The sequence below is a fragment of the Pongo abelii genome, chromosome 6, assembly GCF_028885655.2.
Source record: "Pongo abelii isolate AG06213 chromosome 6, NHGRI_mPonAbe1-v2.0_pri, whole genome shotgun sequence".
NCBI classification, from domain to species: domain Eukaryota; kingdom Metazoa; phylum Chordata; class Mammalia; order Primates; family Hominidae; genus Pongo; species Pongo abelii.
The window spans coordinates 4,089,218-4,106,777 of record NC_071991.2 but is presented as its reverse complement, the minus strand read 5'-3'; the positions used below and the strand labels follow the sequence as shown (position 1 = coordinate 4,106,777).

Sequence of the window (17,560 nt, the reverse complement as noted above, 5' to 3'; positions counted from 1 at the left end):
TGCTCACACTAAGCCTCAAGGGACACTTCCTCCCCGGATGATTAGCATTAGGCCCTTGCTGTGCCTCCAATGGCAGGCCTGGAGGCAGGCTGGTAACGTGACAAGTGTTATGGTCCGTTCTGGTTTTCACTGAGTAGAAAAATATCTTTTCACTGGATAATTTCCCCCACGCAGGCACCCGCCTGAGCAGGCTCTCAGCCTAAACCCATTCGACACTGTCTTGATGTTCATAGCCAATGACAAAGTCTTCTGTCCTGAGGCCCCCGACACTCAGGGAATAATCACAGGTGAAAGGAGAAACCAGAGGAGCAGTTTCAGGCACTAGGGGTTTTATCTGTCATGGAAATGTGTGAAACCTGGATCAGAGAGTAGCAGTTTCTCCTACCTGAAGAGGGGATTTCTGGGAGTGGGCAGGGAAGAAAGAGGTGGGACAGTGCAGTATTCTCTCACTGTGCGTCAGATGGGTTACACAGGGACCCAGAGACACTGATGTCTGTTAGTTTTCATAGCCATAAACCACTGTTTATAGCCATTCAAAAATTTGCAACTGTTGGCCGGGTGCGGTGGCTCATGCCTGTAATCCCAGCACTTTGGGAGGCTGAGGTGGGTGGATCATGAGGTCAAGAGATAGAGACCATCCTGGCCAACATGGTGAAACCCCACCTCTACTAAAAATACAAAAATTAGCTGGGCGTGGTGGCGCGCACCTGTAGTCCCAGCTACTCAGGAGGATGAGGCAGGAGTATTGCTGGAACCTGGGAGGCGGAGGTTGCGGTGAGCCGAGATCACACCACTGCACTCCAACCTGGCAACAGAGCAAGACTCTGTCTCAAAAAAGAAAAAAAAAAATTGCACCTGTTGAAATTACATTTCATGCTGTTTTCACTATATATATGCTGTGTTTTCACGACACACATGCATTGCACATTCCTCAGTGAAAGATGTCATTCGGGAAAAGCCACGTGTTGTGTGATTCCAACTATATATGGCATTTTGGAAAAGGTCAAACTATGGAGACAGCAAAAGGACCAGTGGCTGCTGGGGGTTGGCAGTCAGGAGGGGTGAACAGGAGGAGCACGGGCGTTTTGAGGGCAAGGAAACTCTTCTGTAGGCTATAACAGGGGATACATGTCACCATACGCTTCTCAAAGCTCACAGAAGGCACAGTGCCAAGCGTGAACCCTAACGTAAACTATGGATTTTGGCTAGTGATGTATCAAGGTAGGTTCACTGCTTATAAGAAAGGTACCACTCTGGTGGGGGATGCTGATAGTGGGAGAGGCTTTGTACATGTTGGGCAGGGAGTATATCAAAACTCTTTGAACTTTCTACTCAATTGTTCTATGAATCTGAAAGTACTCCAAAAAAAAAAAAAAAAAAAAGTAAAACAAAACGATGCACATGGTTCCTGTAAACTTTCTGAACCCGGTAACTCTTGAGAGGATCTGCTGCAGAGAGGCACAGGGTGGCTGAGCCACACGACACTTCCCTGACACCCCCACGGACCCCTCTTATCAAGCTGTTTTATTTCACTTGCAGGTTGCTTCTCATCTGTGAATTTGTGTGTCTGTACCAGGCACAGAACCAATTGATACAGGAGCTAGAAAGAAATTATTTAGGCAGATAGTGAGGGTAACAGAGTCTTTGGCAAGGCTTCCCTTTTAACAAAAAGCAGCTCCCAATCATTTCTTTTCTAACAAAGAGCAGCCTGAAAAATTGAGCTGCAGACATAGATAAGCAAGCTAGAAGCTTGCACAGGTGAATGCTGGCAGCTGTGCCAACAGAAAAGGGCTACCTGAGGGCCAGACACATTCAACATGGAGGCTCCATCTTCCCTTTTCTTTGTCACCACGCGTACAGTAAAAATGCAGGCAACAAGGCACCAGCGGGGGAGATAACCCATCTGCATAATAAAAGATTAGGGTGTGGGTGGCCAGATTTTTGCAGGCTATGCGAATGGTGCATCTAGTCCTAACCAGTTTTTTGTGCCTTATGCAAATGGCACACCTGGTCTAACCAATCTTTCATGCCCTATGTAAATCAGACATTGCCTCCTCCAGTTCATCTGTAAAATCCTTTGCATTTTGTGGCAGACTGGAAAAACCCACTCTGGACCCCTCTGCAGGACAGAGCTCTTCTCTCTTTCGCCTATTAAACCTCCACTCTTAACCTCACTCCTTGTGTGTCCGTGTCCTTGATTTCGTCAGTGTGAGACAACAAACTTTGGGTATTACCCTAGACAACGATGCCGCTTCACAATGTGGTTTGACTTGTGTGTAAGTAGGTTGTGAGTTGTTTTTCAGTTGCCACGGACCCCCGGGTTGAAGGCCATATACTCTGAGCACACCCAGATGAACCAAGCATGCAACCACGGTGGGGGAACCTAAGTGCTCAGGCAGAGGAGCAGGGACTGAATTAAGAAACGGACACGGCAAAGCTGAAGCAGGATCCAATCAGACTGAGCTCTGGCATTACCCCACTGCAAGATCCAATCAGATCATGCCTCATTACCCTATGCTTATAAAGCCCGGCACAGCCCCCAGTGTGGTGAGACAGATTTGAGTCTTTCCTCCTGTTCCTCACCACTTGACTTGCAATAAAGCTTTCTTGCTGCAAAAACCCAGTGCTTCAGCGTCCTCCTCTCATGCAGGGACAAACCAACCCAGTTTGGTTCAGTAACATGCTCAGCATGTGGGGGCGCTTCTTATTCAATTAATTTGCTAGTATTTTTACCTATGTGACTAAGTGAAATGTATGATTATGTTTATAATTATTATCTGGTATTAGGTGTTCCTTATTAAAATAAAAATGGTTTTTAAAATTTCCTTCTCCCCCACCCGCTTCCCTTCGTTCCTGGCTAGTGATGACGTAAATTTAGCAAGATCTGATTATTGATGGAATCTCAAAATAAATTACTGTTTTTACACATTTTTAAAAATGTTATAATAAGTTACATAATTAAATCAAATCAGTAAAGAGGACTGTAGGGTTTTATAGCTTCAAATAATTCAGTTTTCAAAATATTTTGGATCAGAGATGACATCACTAACATTTATATTCATGAGTTTTTCAGAACTTTAATTGTCCAATCAAATAAAAAGGAATGTCAATTTTGCCTATTTTGCTTAATGCAGGCTTTGCTTTTTGAATTTTTCAACCTGATTTATTTTGAAACATTCTTGAGGATGTATGCAATCAAAATATTTTGAAAAGTTAATTTTTGAAGCCATTAAGGCCTACAGGCCACTTTATATAGTTTTATATTTAAATACGTACATATTTAGTAACATTACTTATGTTGATATTTTTAATACTATTGCATATTTATAGAGAGATATTTTCCCATCATAGTAAGAAACTTTTTTTTTTTAATTATACTTTAAGTTTTAGGGTACATGTGCACAATGTGCAGGTTCGTTACACATGTATACATGTGCCATGTTGGTGTGCTGCACCCAGTAACTCGTCATTTAACATTAGGTATATCTCCTAATGCTATCCCTCCCCCCTCCCCCCACCCCACAACCGGCCCCGGTGTGTGATGTTCCCTTTCCTGTGTCCATGTGTTCTCATTTCCCATCTATGAGTGAGAACGTGCGGTGTTTGGTTTTTGTCCTTACGTTTTTTAATTAAAGAAAGTCATCAAGTGCTCCAAGTAGAGTAGTGAAAAAAGTTGCTACTCAGGAAATTATAATGAAAATGATCTCAAATTCAGATTTGCATTTTCCAATAATCCTGTCTTCTTCTGTCTCAATGTCGTATTTAATGAAAAAGGAAACAGAAGATGCAATGACGTCAGGCAAATTATGCCAGCACCTTTCCCTAAAGCATTGATCTCATACAGAAAAAGATGAGAACTGGGAAAATTGTCTGCAGTTATACAATAGGAAGCGGGAGTATTTAAGAGTGGGCCACAACTGTGTCAGACTGAATACAAGAAGTTAGTTCCAATGTCCTGCATTTAACAGCCAAAGCCAGAATTCCTCCTGCAATTGGAGAATCACTCATTTTGCCAGCGTGCATTGGAAACTGTCAGCAACATGTTTGGGACCAGTGAAGCACAGGAAACAAGAAAAGTATCGCTTTCGAATAATACCGTTAGAAGATGCATGGATGACAGGTCAAATGACCCAGAGAAACCCAGTCTAGAAGATTATTACATCAAACAAGCTTCCACTGCAGATTGATAAGTGCTGATGTTAGTAACGGCACTTGGTGTATGGCATGAGTTTGAATCCCTCAAAATAAATGCTTTGAACCCTATTTAAGGTATTAAAAAAAAATTCCCTGTCTTCAATTGTTTGCCCCGGTCATAGACTCTGGGCATGAAGAGTTTGGAGTTTAAGTTTCACTGGGACTCAATAGAGACATCTGCCAGAAAGTGGGGAGGCCAGGACAGGGCAGAAGGAGAAGCTGTCCCACAGGACGGCAGTAGCTGAGGCCTCAGTCGATCCTCTGGGGAGCTCTGGAATAGAGGTGTCTTAAGTTGTCCTCAACTGATTCAAAGGGGAGTGGGCTTTCCTGTGGCCATGGCAGCCAGCCGTTAGCCACAGGATGACCCATGGCAGGGGTGTCACCTTGGTCAGGCAGTTCTCAGTGAAGGTCACAGCTGCGAGCCGGGCAGCCTATGTGCCAGCACTGGGGACAGCTGTGTCACCCTGAAGAACCAACGTGGGTGGCAGCACTACAGTATCTACCATACACCAGACAAGCTGCTGGGGATGAGATGGTCAAAGCTTACACAAACACTTTGGAATATATAATAGAGAAAAAAATTAAAAGTTTTGGATACCAATGATGGTAAAAAGGTATAAACACTTTATAGCAAAATTCAATCTGAAGAGCCTGGGCATCAAGAAATCCATTGTATTCGCAGAGAAGGTCTCTAGGTAAAAGATGGCCTATAAAGCTGTATTCCTCATTAAGTGACGTTATCAGAATGGCAAGTCTAATAAAATCCAAGATGCTATGGTCCCACTTGCTTTTTGCTTTGTGAAAAATATGGAATCAGAATGTCATTTTTGACAAAAGAAGCTATTTTATTTTTATTTTTGAGATGTGGTCTTGCACTGTCGCCCAGGCTGGGATGCAATGATTCAATCATGGCCCACTGCAGCAGCCTTAACCCCCCAAGCTAAGGCGATCCTCCCAGCTCAGCCTCCCGAGTAGCTGCAACTACAGGTGAGTCATCACACTCAGCTAATTTTTTGCATTTTTTGTAGAGATGGGTCTCACTATATGGCCCAAGCTGGTCTCAAGCCCCTGGCTTCCAGTGATTCTCCCACCTCATCCTCCCAAAGTATTGGGATTACAGGTAATGAGCCACCATGCCTAGCCCAATAATTTCTTTTGAGAGATTCAGACTCACGCTACACATCAAGTGTTGTTACTAACATCAGTTCTTCCAGTGTGCAGTCGAAGCTTGTTTGATTTAATGATCTTCTAGATGAAGTTCGTCTTTGGTCATCTGACCTGTCATCCATGCATCTTCAAACAATATTATTCAAAAGCAGAAACTTTTAAATTTCTTATTGCAATTTCAAATTGACATGCATTGGCTGTCCAAAGAGTTTTGCAAGAATCTATGAACAATGCATCATTATCATCATCATTGTTATTACTTTTGGTGAAGGGGTCTCACTTTGAAGATTGGTTAAAGCAGAGGTTATTGGTATCAAAAACAGCCTTTTAAATGACATTTTTGAGCACCTGAGTGAATGCAATAGACAGCTGCAAGAACCTGTGAAAAGTATAGCATCTTAGTTCAGGCTGCTATAACAAAAATATCATAGACTGTGTAGCATATAAACAACAAACATTTATTTCTCACAGTTCTGCAAGCTGGGATGGCCAAGACTGAGGCAGATTCAGTGTCTGGTGAGGGCCTATTTTCTTAGAGATGGTGCCTTCTAACTGTAATCTCATATGACAGAAGGGACTAGCTAGCTCTCAGAGGTCTCTTTCATAAGGGTGCTAATCCCAACCACCCCTCACAATCTAATCCCCTCAAAGGCACTATCTCCTAACACCATCCCCTGGGGGTTACAATGTTAACACACATTTTGGAGGGACACTAATATTTAGACCATGGCATATACTAATATGTACGTGTAAAATGTGTGGATTCAAAGCAAAATTTCAACTACGTTATGGTGTTAAAAACTGTGAGATGTAATCAATTTTGTAATCCTAAAGAAGTCAGTGTTTATGCCCTAAAGAAAAATAATTAAGACTGGTAGAGCGGCATCCAGGTAGGTCTACAGAAATGCCCATTATTTTGAAATACATGATATTAAAAACATTTGATCAGATTCCAAATCCATTTACACATCACAAAACCATTCATTACTTTTGTCAAAGAAATAAAAGGAAGAACTGTTGACCTAAAGCAACACTGTACCCTTATAGTATAATTTAAAGAGACTTAATTATCTGAATTCTAGTTAATGGCAAGAAAAAAGTTGCTCTCAACTTAGGAAAAAGCAACAAATAATTTCCCAGCAATTGTGACCTCCTACTTGGGCAGAGGCTTTCTTGTCAATTGCCGCTTTCAAATATTTGAAGAGGTTATCATTAAAAGTCTTGAATGAAGTCATCACAAGAATAAAACCAGGTGTAGAAAATGTTATGTTCACCAATGAAACTCAAGTTTCTTACTAAAAATCTTAAAAGAGATTTTTGATTTTGAAGTTTCATACAAATTCAGTATTGAATAGTTATGGATTGAAATGTACTTGAAGCATTTCAGTCCATTGCAGTTATTATTATTATTATGGATTTGTAAATTTTCCCATCTTTAACTAGCAAAAGCCTCTTCAAGTTGGCCTAAGAGTCTTTTTGACAAGCCCACGTTGATAGTTGATAGCGTAGCGTCTTTGCTTTTTGGAATGATGAGATGTTCTAAGCTCATCTTACACATTATCTGCTACTGACCTGCAATCATGTATTTATCCAAGAAACTTGCTTATTTTTCTGTTACTAGGAAGCTCAGTGCCACTAGGTTAAGTTTTAAAAGGTAAAATCATTATAGTCCCAATTCAGATTTAAAGTTAAGACTGGGCTGAAAATCTCAGTTCCCAAAGACATCAACATAATCACTTAGTTGCTTTAGCCCCACAATACTCATACAACTGTCTTAAAGACACAAATCTGCCATGCCACTCCCAACAACACTCCAATGGCTGAAAACAGTTGAAAATCTTTTTTTTCTTTGTCCTTAGAGTACATCCCACTAGGATGTACAAATTTCCATCTTTCAAAGTTACGTGAAATAGTTACTTTCCATATTGTTATGCCACCAACTCAGTATACAGTTCTGTCCCTTTGCTCAACTTTGCCTTCAATTTTTTAGAATTTCTTTTCCAAAGGCTTAAAAATTAATTTAGTGCTGGCTGGGCATGGTGGCTCATGCCTGTAATCTCAGCACTTTGAGAGGCCAAGGTGGATGGATTGTTTGAGGTCAGGAGTTCAAGACCAGCCCCACCAACATGGTGAAACCCCATCTCTACTAAAGATATGAAAAAAAAAAAATAGCTGGGCATGGTGGTGCATGCTTGTAATCCCAGCTACTCAGGGGGCTAAGGCAGGAGAATCGCTTGAACTTGGGAAGTGGAAGTTGCAGTGAGACAAGATCATGCCACTGCACTCCAGCCTGAGCAACAGAGCAAGACTCCGTCTCAAAAAAAAAAATTAATTTAGTGCTACGAATAGATAAAATATATTTACAAGCTTTCAAAGCCAATTCTATCAGCAAATATATTCAGAGAATCCTGATTTCTATTTCGGTACCTTCTTTTTCCCCATAGCTCTAGTTCTCGAATTCGTCCTCTTTCTTTCTTATGATATATAATACGCCATCGTGTGGATATACCATGGTCTACTCAGTCGGTCTCTTAATGATGGGCATTTTGGTAGATTCCAGTCTTCTGCTATAACAAATGGTGTTGCAGCGAATAGGCTTGTACCTGTCTCTTTTCATTTGTCTGCAAGTTCATTTTTGGAATAAACTCCTAAAAGTCGAGTTTGTGAGTGAGAAGGTAAACAGGTTAACTAGTTACTGCTAAATTGTCCTCCTTTAGGGGCTGCATCAGTTTGTGTTTTAAATGAAAAAGAATGAGAAACATTTTTAAATGCCAAAGATAATTTTCATTTTGAAATATTTCAAATTTACAAAGAATTTCGAATTGTATAAAGACATTAAAAACTGTTTGAGAGTGAGCTGCTAACATGAGCCCCATGACCCCCAAATACTGGAGTATGTACTTCCAAGGACACTCACCAGGTAACCACAACATGACCATCAAAACCAGGACATCGGCATTGACACATCACTGCCATCTAATCTACGGTTTCTCCTGTTTTCCCACAATGTCTTCTGTGGTGACAGAATCCAATTTTGATTGTATGTTGCATTTAAGAATCATGTCTCTTTCGTCTTCTTCAATCTGGAGTAGTTCTTGACTTTCACGACCTTGTCACTTTTGGAGGCTGCAGTCCAATTTCTTGTGCGATATGGTCCTAGTTTGAGTCCATCCGATGTTTCTTTTTAACTCGATTCAGGCTTGCATCGTAGGCAGGAATAGCACAGAGGCGAGACTGTGTTCTTTTCATCGCATCCTATCCAGTGGTAAACAGTTCTGATGTACTCCATTACTGGTGATGTTAACTGCAACCACTCACTGCCAGGTTTCTCCAGGGTCAAATTACTCTATTTTTTTTCCTTTGTGATATATACATACTTGGTGAGGAGTCTATCCTGTTCCTCATCAAACTTCTCCCACTAATTCTAGCACCCACTGATGTGTTCAGATTGAATGAATTAGGGATTGTATCATTGCATTCCCAGCAGCAATGCCTCTTCCCCCTCCCCCGAGCCTCATCAGAGTATTGTCAAACTTTTGCATTTTTATCACATTGATCTGTAAGAAATAGTGTCTCTGTGTACCCTCACTTTTTATGTGTTACTTTGACAAGGTTGAAAATATTCTCCTGTGGTTATGGGCCATTTGCACTTCTGTAAACTCTTGTTTCATATAGCTTGCCCATTTTTCTTCTAATTTTCTTTTTCTTCTCTGTTTTAGAAGCTCTTAATATAGAGATATTAACCATTTCTCTGGGATATAAACTGCAAAGATTTCCCCCAATTTGCTATTTGTCTTGTTTTCCTTTGCTCATTGTATTTTTTTGCATGAGGAATATTTTAGCTTTTTAAAACTTGTAAATAGTCAATTCATCAACCTTTTCATTATGGCTTCTAGATTTTGAGTCATTGTTAGACAAGTTTTCCCCACTTCCAGGTTAGAGAGACTAAAACTAGTGTTTTATTCTAGTACTCATACAGTTTCATATTTTTAATATTGGTTTTTAATATTGATATCTCTGATCCACTTGGAATGTATCCTTGTATATGGGGGTAGGGAATGGATACAGTTTTGTATTTTTTCCATATAGGTATCCACTTATTTCAATAATGCTTATCAAAAAGTCTATTTTATTCAGTTATTCAAGATGCCCTTTTATTATATACTAAATTTCCATATCTAATGGGGTCCATTTCTGGGCTTTCTGTTCTGTTCCGTGCATCTTCTAGTCATCCACCAATAGACACACCATTTTAGTTATAGCGCTTTACAATATGTTTTAATACCTAAAGGAGACTAGTCCACCCTCATTACTTTTATTTCAGAAGTTTCCTGGCTAATTTTGCTCATTTGTTTTTATGAATGAATTTTAAATTAACTTTTCTAGCTCCAGAAAAAAATCTGATATTATTTTGTTGGGGATCATGTGACAATTCTAAATTCACACAAGGAGCACTAACTTCCCTGTGATGTTGAGTCTTCCTGTTCAAGAACATGGTCCGTTTGTTTACACCTTCTCTAGTAACTTCCAGCAGCATTTGTACTTTTCTTTGTATGTGTTTGCTATTTCTTAAGTTTATCCCTAGCTTTCTTTTCTTTTCTAATGTTATTCTGTTATTGTAAATGGGATCTTCTCTCTGATTACAACTTCAAGCTGTGTTTTGCTTGTGCATATGAAGTCAGTTTGTTTTTACATGCTGATTTTATAGCTTGCTAGTTTGCTAAATTCTTTATGGTTCGTAGTAGTTTCCAGATATCTAATATTATTATCTGCAAATAAAGATAGTTTAATCGCTTCCTTTTGGGGCTTTATACCTCGCCTTGCGTTCTCTTGTCTACAGCTGTGGCACATGTGTCGATTTCAATATTAAAGAGCAGAGGAGACTGTGGACTGTACCTTATGCTTCTGCCTTCAGCAGGAATGCCTGTAGGGTTTCCCAGTCAAGTAGATGGGGAATGCAGATTTGAGGGCTTGAGGTACACGCACAGTTTACCGTATCAAATAAATGTCAATACATTTCTATTTTATCACATGCTTGTACTCCAGATGGGCGTTGAATATTGGCAAATGTCAAAACTGCATTCTTGGAATAAATCCCACTTGAATATGATCTACTGTTTTAAATGTACTGTTAGATTTTGATAATTTTTACCATTTTAGCTTTTACCATCAATACTCTTAACATAAAACTAATCTCCAACTTTCTTATCTGGTGCATTTCTCTGCATTCTTTGGACCTGTTTGGGTTTTCTGTGGCCTAGGACATGATCGATCGATCGATCGATCGATCTAGCTATATACTTTTTTTTTTTTTGAGGCAGAGTCTCACTCTGTCACCCAGGCTGGAGTGCAGTGGCACTATCTCAACTCACTGCAACCTCCGCCTCTCAGGTTCAAGCGATTCTCCTGACTCAGCCTCCTGAGTAGCTGGGATTATAGGCATGCACCACCATGCCCAGCTAATTTTTGTATTTTTAGTAGAGACAGAGTTTCACCATGTTGGCCAGGCTGGTCTAGAACTCCTGACCTCAGGTGATCCACCCACCTCGGTCTCCCAAAGTGCTGGGGAAATGTATTTATTTTTATAAAGCTAATTAAGTCCAGTATATTTATTGATATAATCAATAAATTTCACTTCAGTTCTGTCATATATCTACATATATTTGCTATATCTATATATATCTACATATATTTATATATAGATAGTTGCTATATCTACATATATTTCTCTACACACATATAATTACACGTACACTTCTTGACATATGTAAGTGTGTGTGTCTTTATGTGGTCTGTTTTATTTTCTCTCTTTTTTGATATGTTTTAGTAATCAGGAAGGTTTTTGTACTTTTGCTCTAATGTTTATACACACATAATTCAGACGTTTACATAGGACCTTAGTCCTCTCTTTTTCTGGATACAATCTATTGATTCTCTGTTATGAGTAATATTACCATTGGCTAGTAAACTTTTCTTTTCCTTTCCTCCCTAAACATTCTGTGATAAAAGATTACAGACTAATATGGCAAAATATACAAGTTCAATTTATAAATATTATAATTTGCTGAAATAATTATTTTGGCTTCAGATTTTCAATTACATAGAAGCCAATTTTATCTGATAACTGCATGTATATGTGTATGTGTGCAGATGTACAGACGTATGTATATACACATGTACACAAACATATCTATGTATACTTAAATGTGTGTATATAGACTTGTCTGTGTCCATGTATATGTATGTGTCCACATGCATGCGTGTGCATGTGTATATATAGATGCAGATGTGTATGTATACATGTATATGTATACTTGTCTCTGTGTGTGCGTGTATATGAATGTGTATACATGTATGGGGGCCTACTGTTATGAAACCTGGTCCTTTCTTTGTGTTTATATAACAAATCTAAGTTCGACGTCTCTGCCTTAATGGAGCTCATAGTGTAGTGGGGGAAGCAGACATTTACACTTCTACGTAACAGTGCTACAGTGAGGGTCAGCATGGAATTCTTTAAAGGAGGCCCTATGGAGGAGACAGTTCCTGAGCCAAAGCTTTAAATTATAAGTGAGAATTGCCAGATGAAACACAGTGGGAAGGCTAGTGCAACCTGGGAACATGCCAAGGCATGGACACGAGCTGGAATACATATGCTCCATTCAGCATCATGGTTTTGTTATATGAAATTAAAATCACCTGAGTTTTGGTGCTGAACGCTTCTTCTGTGAAGCTTCATAGCACCAAGGCTCATATGAAAAGCCTGTTGATGATGTCCAGATAGAGTTATGCAGACTGGAGGAGAAGGTGCCCCAGGGGCCCTCCTAGGTCATGGCATGTGCTAACTTGCTGGGCAGGAGTCCTGTCACCTCACCCAAGCCTGCGACCTGTCAACTGCCACCAGCAAAACTTCTTGGACCCAACCTTCCTGCTCCTCACGTCAACTCGTGCAGGGTGTACATCGTAAGGAGGATTTCCCTTATGCTGAACTGAAATCTTTCTTTCAGCAACGTGTGCCCATTGGTTCCCCTCTGTCTTCTGCGTAAGCTGTTTTCGTACACATATATAGCTGTCACACTATTTGAATGTCACAAAAACATCCAACTGGACTTGACTACGACAGGCGGAACAAATGCCTTGGTTCTCTCTGTGTGGCTCACACGATGAGACAGACGGAGCACTGCCCCTCTGGCTCTGCTCCTCGGAGGGGCCTGAGTTTTCCTGCTTCCCCTGGTGGCCAGGCACCCGGAGCTGATGCTTGACGCGCATCTAGCCAGTACAGGGTTGTATGGTGCTGCCATTTGCCTTGATCTAGAAACCTGTCATCCATAGAGAGTTTAAATTATGGTCACAGCTCTCTCTGGGTATAAATCCCAAGTGTTTTATGGGAACTGGTGGCACGCCATGTCTCCCCATCCTGCTGTCACGTTAGTGGTTGTTGTATCCGAGTGCAGCATGTCGGCTTATCCTTTCTACATTTCAGTGTGTTGATTCCAACCACCAATCTAACAAAGCAATTTATTTTTGATTTCCGATTCTGGGGGCAGAATTGATGAATTACGCCCTCAGCTGTGATACCTGCATATTTGACAGGGATGCCATCTCCATTTGCTCCAAGTCACAGACAGTACTGACCAGGAGAAGCTCAGCATGCTGGAGTTTGTTGGGGTCACCCTCCAAGTGGTGGCTGATCAAGTAAATCACACTCTTTGGGCATAGCTCAATCCCTACCCTGCTTGGGTGATGTGAGTGGGAGTCCATCTAATAACCTATCACCCAATCCATATTTCTCATCTTATCTACAAGGTGCTTACTGAATGAATGAATGAATGAATGAAAGAGTGAATGAAAGAAAATTGGCAGGGCACGGTGGCTCACGCCTGTAATCTCAGCACTTTGGGAGGCCCAGGTGGGCAGATGACTTGAGGTCAGAAGTTCAAGACCAGCCTGCCCAACATGGTGAAATGCTGTCTCTACTAAAAATACAAAAATTGGCCAGGTGTGGTGGCACGTGCCCATAATCCCAGCTACTCAGGAGGCTGAGGCACAAGAATTGCTTGAACTCAAGAGGTGGATGATGCAGTGAGCCGAGATTGTACCACTGCACTCCAGCCTGCATGACAGAGTGAGACTTCTTCAAAAAAAGAAAGAAAGAAATAAAGAAAATCAAGCTACAGGATGAATATGGTATTTAGGTCTATCAATTCAGTGACCCCCTCCCCACCGAAAAGGAAACGGGGTTGGTAGAATGTGCACACTCTGAGCAGACCCAACATGACCCCTGGTGATGGCTTCCTGGGAATTACAGGAATTACAGGGTTGTGCTTCTCTTGGCGTCTTCCTTTTACGTGAACCTGGAGTCCTGTCCCCATCAAGTGTTGCAGACCTCTGTCCAAGTGTTTCCTCTCCACCCCTCATCTTCCAATAGGGTTTCTGCTGAATGGGCTCTTCCTCTCTTTTTTGAGATGAACCCCATCCCAAGTCAGAACAAAATCCCATGTTCTAACAAAAATCTCATTCATCTTGACAGGGAGCCGATCAAAACCAGAAGAAAAGGGATACTTGACTGGAAGTCAGTGTGGCCAATGAGACCTTCCCAGCCTGTCCTCCAAAGGGCTGGAGGCGGAAATGTGGGACATAAAGTGTTATGAAATTCTAGTCTCCTCCAAACATGTGTTTTCACTGGTTCACCTTGGTCCCAATAGCTCAGTCCTCTTATGTAGACAATGTGTCATCATCCACCTTTTTCCCAAAGTCATGACCTTTATTTTAAGGAGACTCCAGCCTCCTTAAGAACTGAGTTTCTTGAAACACAGTTGAGGTTTCTTCTGAGAGATGTGCCTGCACACGTGGTGATGTCACATGTCACATGCTGCGGTTCACGAGGACTGTTGCTTATTGTTTCTCTCCAGGAGGACTGATTCTCCATGGGCACAAGCCCTCCACTATAACAGCTGGTGGGGCTCATGGTTATTAGTCCTTGGTATTACATTCTTCTACTTATCAATGCCTAAAGAAGGTTCCTAAAGAAGAGTGGGCGTAGAATCACCTGGAGGGCACGTCGAAACACATATGGTAAGAGTTTCTGATTCAGTGGGTCTGGAGTAAGGCCCGAGCATTTGTATTTCTAACAAGTTCCTAGGAGATGTTGATGCTGTGGGTCCATAGACCATCTCTGAGAACCACCACTGTCAATTTGCTTTTCTACTTATTTTCTCCTCCCTTCCTTCCTCCTCCCCTTCTTACCTAATTGCCTACCTTCCTCCCTGCTCCTTTCTTTCTTCCCTCTCTCTCTCCCTCCCCTCCTCCATTCTTCCCTTGCTTGTTGGTTTTATTCTATCTAGATCCTAATTACCCCTTCTCCTCTCCTCTACCAGGACTGTGTGCTGCCGGTTAAAGCCCACACAGTCTGCAACTACGTCCAGCAGGTATTTTCCCTGCTGCTGAAGAGAGAGACACACATTTTTATTTTTGATATTTAAGTCAAATAATGTGATGAAATTAATATAAAGCTTATTTGCAACACCCCTGAGTAAAGATCGTTACTATTCATCTTCTCTTCCATCTACGTAAATGGAGAAATAGTTGAAAATGATGGTTAATCCGAGGAAACTCATGCTGAGCATGGAGCTCTACGATGTTTTGGAGATTTGCAACATGTCAAATAAAATTAATAAAGTGATATTAGGAGGTGCTGGGAGAGTAATTTGTGGGCCCTCCTGGGCCAGGTGGATGTGACTATCCAGGCCTCTGTGGTAAGAAATGAGCGATTTCTACATCCTACTTAGTATCCCTACGGGACTGTGCAAACCCCACCTAAACATGCTAAGGAGCCCACTGAGAATGCTGTAAAATCAGCTGGATTTAGCACAGGATGAAATTAGAGTGCACTGTCTGATATTCTAACATGCCCAGTTGTATTTACTAAAGCAACACCACCTTCCCTGTTACAGATAAACCATGAAATCTCAGTGTCTCTACACAGTGAAATTTCATTGTCCATGACCCTCAGGTGCAGTATCAGTTCTCCTGGGTGCTGGGCAGCCTTCACTGGACCATTCAGGGCCCACCTGCTGGCTCCGATCTCCTCTAGCAGGCCAGGGGCTGGGAGCCGAGCGGCCAGCAGGGGAGCTGCTTCTACCCCACGATGCAAGAAGCACAAATCTTCATGTCCTGCACAACGGCACACCCCGTTTTTCATGATCCCAAATGTACATGATTTAAACTATGAGGGACTGATGCATCTATCCAGAACACAGCAGGGATTCACAAGTGTCCATTTCTCCAGGTTACCTCATAGAATTAAATGTATATGCCTTTCAAACCAAGGAGCAGTGAGTTCATTACCTGGTGGAGTCACCGGCCGCACACCGCTGGGTGGGTGCATATATTACCATTTGTGTGCCGGGTGTTATCGTTAATTCCAGATTGTTATGGGCCACGGCTGAGTTCTCGTGTTGTTATGGTGCTTGCAGTTTTGATAGACCTGAAGGTTCTCACTGTATTAAACATTTCTACCGCATTATTAGGTTAACAAACCTTTGACAAATAAGCTCGAGTATCTTTTCTGATGGCCTTCAGAAGAAAATAACACTTAAAAAGTTTTGTGTGTTCCTTTCTGAACTTATTTTTTTTCCAAATCTTTATTTGCCAGGCATTGAATAGAAGCATTTGGGGCCAGTGTTTAGGCTGGGGTGGGGGCACAGCACGTGGGGAGAGCCCGCAGGCCCTGGCAGGCTGTCTGCACACCCGGCCCTCGTGAACCCAGTCCTCTGACTCTGAAGCCAGTTAGGAACAAGATGTTATTTCTATTCATGAAATACCAGTTTCATTCCTAAAATATATTTTCACCCATGCCAAACGCTGAGCTTCTAAAACACAGGCCCAAGGCTGCCGAGGGTGGAAGCTCTGGCCACTCGCTTGGGCCGACTTGGTGTCTCCTCCTCTTCCTCTCCGGACCCCCGCTTCCCATGCACCTGTCTGTACGCATTCTCCACATCTGAAAATTGCATGTTTGTGGTTTCTCTTCCACTCTTCCCAGGACCAGCTCTCCTCTCCAGCCGTGGGGCAAGTGGCCTTTCCATACAGCATGGGGACTGAGGCCCTGAGGACCAGCGCTGCGGCCTGGCGTCTCCAGGGTGCTGAGCGGCATACCTCCCCAACGCTGGGGATGCGTTCATGGACCTAATTTCCTCATGCACCTTCTAGGCTGCAGTCCCAGATTCAGCATTTCCAGCAGGGGAGTGGGAGGAGGAAAGATTCTGCATTTAGGCTCCTGAGCAAAGTCAGGCTCAGTGTGGGCAGCACCCAGGAAGGGTTGCTGTTGGACATCACAACGCAAAAAGACAGGAAGGCCTAACCCACATGTGATAGGGATCAGGAGTGCTTTCTCCTGAGATTTCGAGACAGCAAGAGTCCGGGCAGAAGGTAGGCTGTGGTGCTGAAGATGATTAAACTGGTGCAGCACTGGGTGTTGAAACAGAAACAATAAGCCCTGTGTTTTCAATCAGACATCTATTTGTGCTTTGTTTACTTACAGGTCAGGCATTGTGCTTGGATATGGGGATACAGATATGAAAAAGACAAATCAGACACAGCCCCTGCCCTCACAGGGTTCCTAGACCAGCAGGAAACACAGGCCTGCGAGTCACAAAATAAGGTGATGCTCACAGTAACTGAGATTGGTTTATTTTTCCACATGTCCTCTAGTAGCAGGTGAAGGGTAAGTCCCAGGAACCCCTTCTCTGTGTGCACAGAGGTCATCTGCACCGATACAGATGCTAAACCCTACCTGCCCTGCTCCACCCCAGTCCTCCGCTCTGTGCCTCGGCTGGCAGCCCTGCTCACGCCCTCATTCAGACCCCCGTCTGTCTTTACAGTTGGAGGGATAAGACAGGCTTCACAGCCCAGACCCTGATGAATCCTCTGTTCGGCGGAAGGTTTTTCTGAAAGGGAGGCAAGAATCAGTCAAACCAAACAGTGTTGCTGTATTGCTGGAATTCAGGATTTTTCAAACTGTAGGTCACGAATGCACTCATGGATAAGGAAATCAATTCCGTGGTCACAGCAGCATTGTTTTAAAGAAGGAAACAGAATGGAATAGAACAGAAAATACCAAAGTACATCACACACTGGGAGAGTCACTATTGTTCCATGGATGCTCTGTTTCTGTGTGTCTGTGTGCGTTAATGCAAAATAGAGT

The 17,560-nt window shown here is 42.2% G+C and overlaps 1 protein-coding gene across 4 annotated transcripts in view; it reads right to left on the bottom strand.

Annotated features, from left to right (window-relative positions):
- Nucleotides 1–17,560, bottom strand: part of SDK1 (sidekick cell adhesion molecule 1) — a 974,158-nt gene that overhangs the window by 225,461 nt on the left and 731,137 nt on the right. The gene's annotated exons all lie outside the window — the stretch shown is intronic.